The sequence below is a fragment of the Arvicanthis niloticus genome, chromosome 4 (assembly GCF_011762505.2).
Source record: "Arvicanthis niloticus isolate mArvNil1 chromosome 4, mArvNil1.pat.X, whole genome shotgun sequence".
NCBI classification, from domain to species: Eukaryota; Metazoa; Chordata; class Mammalia; order Rodentia; family Muridae; genus Arvicanthis; species Arvicanthis niloticus.
In genome coordinates, this window is record NC_047661.1 from 95,797,976 (window position 1) to 95,804,349 (window position 6,374).

The 6,374-nt window shown below is 37.2% G+C and overlaps 1 pseudogene; it reads right to left on the reverse strand.

Annotated features, from left to right (window-relative positions):
- Positions 1–4,191: 4,191 nt before the first annotated feature.
- LOC143441905 (small ribosomal subunit protein eS19 pseudogene) lies at positions 4,192–4,654 on the reverse strand (annotated as a pseudogene).
- Positions 4,655–6,374: the final 1,720 nt, after the last annotated feature.

The following is a 6,374-nucleotide window of genomic DNA, read 5'->3' on the forward strand; positions in this document are numbered from 1 at the left end:
TTTTATTTATACAATTACTCAAAAAAGAAAACATGAACTTGTGCTTTTAAAATTCTTTTCACATAACATTATTGCTATTTAGCAAGAAATCTTTGGACACACACAGACACACACATGCACACAGACACACACACAGACACAAAGACACAGAGACACCCCCCTCACACACACACATGCACACATAGACAAATAGAGTGATTCCCCTACCACATTACTATAGCTGGAAGGAAGAATTGGGACTAACTCAAATGAACATCAGTGGGTTTTTATCTGGTAGAGAGAGATTCATTAAGTTAAATATCATTTTATCTCTTATTATTAAAAGTTAGAAAGGAAGTCTGTAGACTGTTACAGCTAAACTTCTGACACAAATTAGTATTAATCAATAAGGTGTATTCAATTAAATTTGGAAGGCATAAATGGAGGTATGTTCTTCATCTTATTTATTTATTTATTTATGTTAAAGATTTGTTTACTTTTATTTTTATGTGTGTTGATGGTTTTGTCTGCATGTATTTGTGTGCTTGTCTAGAGATGTGTAATGTCACAAGACACCAGAAGAGTACTATTTTAGGGTTTCCATTGCTGCAAAGAGACACCATGACCAAGGCAACTCTTATAAAGGAAAATATTTTATTGAGGCTTACAGTTTTAGAGGTTCAGTTCAATTATCATCCTGGTGAGAAGCATGGAAATGTGCAAAAAGACATGGTACCAGAGGACTTGAGAGTTCTCCACAAGTAGCCTGTTTAGCACACTAGGCTTAGCGTGAACATAAGAGACCTCAAAGCTCACCCCCACAGTGACAAACTTCCTCTAACAAGGCCATCACTCCTCAATAGTGACATTCCCTATGGGTCAAGCTTTCAAACACATGATCTATGGGAGCCATACGTATTTAATCCACTACAAGGGCTCATGGATTTGCAGTTACAGATGGTTATGAGCCTCTGAGATCTTGGACCATAGCAGCTAGAGTTATCTCTCCTGCCATCCTCTCATTGCTTGAGAAAACTAGTGAAAAGATGCAATTTTGCTGTTTGAATGTTTTCCACCATGCAATTTACATACCTAATTTCTTCATTATGGGGAAATTTTAATACTCTACTCACTCATCTCCTTTTCTGCTGTACATCTCTCGGTTTTCTCTAACCAGAGTAATTATTCACCCCTGAGGAGCTCTCAGCTCCTAGTGCAGTGGAGTCCCTGGGCATGGTAAATGATTGACAGTATAACTGTATCATAAGTCAGATCACTTGTCTCCTTACTGATGCCCATTATATTGTGGGTTTTGTTCATCTCCGATTATTACTCCCCATGATGACCAATTTAAATATCTTTGTAGTCTTCGTTGACTGACCTTTCTTCTGCCACCAAATCACTCCATCTACTATTTTCTGAAGAATGTAAGGCTCAACCTTTTTAAACACACAGGTTGATTCATGTCTTCCCACATGTTAAGTCTCTGCCCTGTCTGAAGTAGCATAAAGATCAAGAGATTGCCCATTCTGGAAATGCCATCTGAACCCTTGAGACATTTTTGCAACTGTAGGAAGACATTCTAAAAATAAATTTGACATTGTGAAGGTAGTCAACATAAGATGAGAAAAATCTATGGAACAACAGTGGTGGTATTTAGTGTTTTAATTAAGCATGTCTATATCAGAAATCCTATAGTTGTATAATAGAAATAAACAATCTGTGAGGCTATTAAGTTATTTCTATTTTCCCTTGCTTTTTTTTTTTTTTTTTTTTTTTTTTTTTTTTTTTTTTTTTTTTTTTGTCCTAGGCTTATCCTGAAATCTACTAAATTTATGGGTATTTTTGAATTAGCTAATTTGATAATTCCATTTCTGATACACTCATAGCAGATTTGTAGCACTTTGGAAGCCCAGTTTATTGTATTAAATGAGGTGAGGTTCTCTATGTATCCCCCAATATTAATTAGTACACACATTTTTTTGCCCATTTCTACAGGCAAAATTGCTATATTTTTTGCTTGTCACATGACTTCAAGACAAATGCACATCTCATATATTTTGAGTACCTAATTCATCTTTATTTTTCCAGCAGAGAACTCTATCTGAGATACCCAGTCTCATACTACTGGAAATACATGCTGTCATGGCTTTTTATGCTTAAATCAGCCTTAATGGGTTATTACTCATATTCAATATATTCTACAATTTTAAATGTACATTCTGATGAGCTTTGACAATTATATGTAGCTGTATAACCATAGCCCAAGTCATGATGTAAAATATGCTCATCAGTCAAAACATTTATTGGTACCATTTGTCATATATTAAAAAATCTTCTAAAGTCACTAAATTTGACTTAAACTATAATACATTTACCATATGCACATATTTTAAACTTTCTTTGTGGATAAATTCTAGATGAATACTTCTTTTTATCCTTTTCTATGCATCTTAAGAATTGTGTTTCTCTGGTAGTTTTAGTGAAAAAAATGGAAAGGATTTGTGTGTAGAGGATATCAACTCAGCTAAATCATTTCTTTAAAGAAGCACATGAACATAACTGCACAGATTGATGGGGAGAGAAGATGGAGGTCAAAGAAGGAAGCTCACTTTCATTTGAACCTGCCATGGTAGTCAGTTCCATATTGCAGCCCATTTTGCATATACCCCCCGCCAAAATGTATATCTTTTAGTCATTATAATGATTAATATTTAGAGGCTTAATGGAATTGATTGAATTATTCCAGAATAATCTTCTTTCTGTAATAGTATTTCATATGATCTTCCAGTGTATTGGATGTAAAATGATGAGTTATATAAAGACAGAAGCTTTGTCCAAGACCCCTCCCATGCATTTAAATGGATGTAGTCAATGTATGCATATCGATTAATTCCATATGTATGGATTCAATATACACTTAAATATTCAGTGTAAATATTCTTGATTTGGGGTTAAGAAAACATACATACTGTGCTCACAGTACGTGCATTCTAGACAGGTAAACAGGCAAGGATGATACAGTGTGATCTGCAGAGTATAGATAAGTAGTAGGTACCCAGTAGGCTTTCCGGATGAAAGCCTCATTTCAGGCTCATATGTGGGATCTTGGAAAGAATCTTGAAGAAAGTAGAATCTAAACCTAAACTTAAAGGGAAGTATGGGTGAGACAGTATGGAGGGGAGGCAACAGGATGTGGAAAGACATGGAAAGAGCAAAATTCTCCAGAAATCTTCAGTGGGAGATAATGAGAGAAACTCCAAAGGTAAATTTTTAATGAGAGTAGAGCAATGGACACTTGCCTTGGGTAGGATGGGCACGATAGAATTATATTTGGGAGTACATTGTTTATACTATTATGTATTACCTAGAGTTGGATTTAGCAGGGAACAAGTCATCATCTGGACTTTCTAAAGGTAAAGGGCAAAAAAACAGATGCTGTTGATCCATTCTTTCTTTTGAAACCAGGGAAATGCATCATCTTTTGGGAAGCAATTAGTGAGTAATCATACATACATGTTTAATCAAACAGGTCTGTGTTAAAAATCATCCTTAGCACCACAAAACTCTGGGCTAGTGTTGTTTTGTTGTTGTTGTTAATAAAGGAAATTTTGGATTGGCTGTTTAATTATTCCGTAGAATTCTGGTACTGTTCACAGTGCCTTCCATGAGAACTGTTTAGCACACAGTTATTCAAATTTTCTTCAGGAAAATAGATGTTAATTTCAGGAAAATATTTTAAAAAATTAAATACTGGATCTGTAGGATTTCCCTGATGTAACTGTAAACTATGAAGGATCATAGCAAATGTATCCCAATGAAGATTATATGGGTGGTTAGAAATACACATTTTTTTGTCAACCAGAAACAGATTTTCTACTTCAATCATTAGAAATTCCAAGCCATAAGTGTCTGACATACCATGTGCTTGCAGCCACTGTGAGAGACCATTTGCTAAATGACAGGCAATGACAGAGTAGCTTGTTCATAACCTTACTAACTACTAAAGAATGACTTGAAGCATCTGGGACCACAACTGTGGGCAAGATCGTACTATTTTCTAGTTAAACTACCACTTTCTCTGGGGTTTCTGGGTTCATATTCCCAGGTTTATTTTATTTTTTCTTTAAAGTTTATTTCATTTGATGTCTGTACTATAATTTCTTGTTTCTTTCTTTCTTTTTATTTTCTTCTTTTTTAATGAATGAGGCAATTTATTAACCCAGCATCTGTTGTTCTAATGCTTCTTCTTATTGGCTGCTGCCACCTATCCAGCGATCCTGTCCGGATCTCTCTGACCCTGAGGTGTTAGCTTGCAGCCCTCATCTTGGTCTTTTCCCACCATTTTCAGGCCCGCTAGAGCCCAGAGGACCAGACAGGACATACTCTTGGAGCCTCTGCTAAAGTGGCTGGTCTTGACATTGGTTCTCTGCTGTCCTGCGTAGATCTTGGTCATAGAACCAACTGCCTTCCCGTCCCCCACCAATACAGAGGTACGGGTTCCTTGCTATGGGAGCAGCTCCTATGTAGAACCAGTTCTCACCATAGGAGGCAAGCTCTTTATGTTTGGCAAGCTTGACTGTGTCCACCCATTCGGGGCACTTTCAACTTCCTGGACTTGTTGAGAAAGGCTGCCAAAGCTCCGAGTAACATCTTTTACACTAACTCCAGACATCTTGCTGCCTCTGAGCAGCCAGCCAGGGAATAGGGAAAGGTGGGGTTTCCCAGGTGGAAAAGTAAATCGGGTGCCCTGAATTATAATGTCATTATTAATCGGTGTCATAATTTTATTCGTTATTCTTATTGTACATTTACATTTCTTTTTTTTTTCTGAAAGCAAATGTTTAATTGGATTGGTGAACACTGTTCTAGGTTTTTGTCTCCACCTCCTTGCTACTCCTTGCTGTTCTCTTTAAGGCCCTTCATCCTCTCCCTTTCCTTGAATGTCGGTGCTACTCAGAATTTCCTTTTTTACTCTCTGTCATTAAATGCCTTGCGGTTGTTAACCTTACTTGGATGATGTAGGAAAAAAAGAAACTACAGACACAGAAGAAATCTCAGGCACACATACAGAAAAGCTTCGATTAGATGGGCTGTGATTGCTCTGGTGGAGGGCATCTGCTACAAAACTCAGAAACCCAGCATATTAATTATGTGAGTTGAGCGCATAAATTGTATGAGGCAAGGAGGAGGCAGAGTCATTGCTTTGACTAATCTCAATGGAAGGTCTCTGAAGGGCACAGGTTCAGGTTGCTGTCATTTAGAAGGAGCTATGGTTGCTTCTGGCCAGTCATTCATAAACAGTTGTATTGGTAGGAGAGGAAGACTTTGTCAAGGAAAGTGCTGCCACTCCTGTGGGTCTGAGGCATTGGAGTCTTTGACATGACTGTTCTCATGCCAACAATACATAATCTCTCACGATTTCCTCTGTTCCCATAGCCCTCTTCTGTTTCTATATGTTCTCCTGTAATTATGCCAATCACTCAGAGTTCCAATTACTTCTACAAGCCAACAAATAACTATACTTTGTACTTTGAGATTTCTTTTTAAGACTCAGATGAACAAATCTGCCTGCAGACCATTTCCTATGTTGAACACTCAGTATTTTAAACCTTGAATTCCCATACTGCAGATTTTTCATAGTTAATGTTCTTCCTACCCAATTGTCTCTTCTCATTATTGCTGTAATCCTCATTTCTCATCATATCTGTACAATGATCTGTTGAAATAATCTCTTTGTTTTACTGAAACCTGATGTTTTTATTTGACATTAACAATATTGCGTTTTGGATGGTTTACTAGTTGTCCCTGAACCTGCTCTTGTCATCATAGAATTCGTGCTGGTTTCACAGAGCTGCACGTCCTTCACTGATTGAATACATCAAGATCATTGTGATGACTTATTGATCCTCTAATCTAGTCTGGGGACACTTTTCTGCTGAAGCATTATTATTTATGACAATATAGATTTTTCTTCTTTATGCATATTTTTCTAGGATCTTATGAAGATCCTACGACTGCTCCCTGGGTTTCTATTCCAGGAGCCTACACAACAGGAGGAGAAAACTGGCTCCTGCAAGGTGTATTCCCTCTGACTGCTATAGACGTGGCACCTCCCATTTCCACCATACACAGAATAAACAAATGTAAAAAAAAATGGTTTTTAAGTAGATAAGCTTTATCAAAGAGAACTAAGAACTTCAGTGGTCTCTTTAGGAAATTGGGGCTCCCTAAAACAGCTCACCTAAGATCTCCCCCATCTCATCACCACATCTGGTTCCTTTCTCCACTACATTGAAGCATGGATATCCCTTGTATTCTTAGAAATGGATGAAGGCAAACATACTCTGCCAGACTTTCATTTCACCCACCATTATGTTGTATGGATATCATGT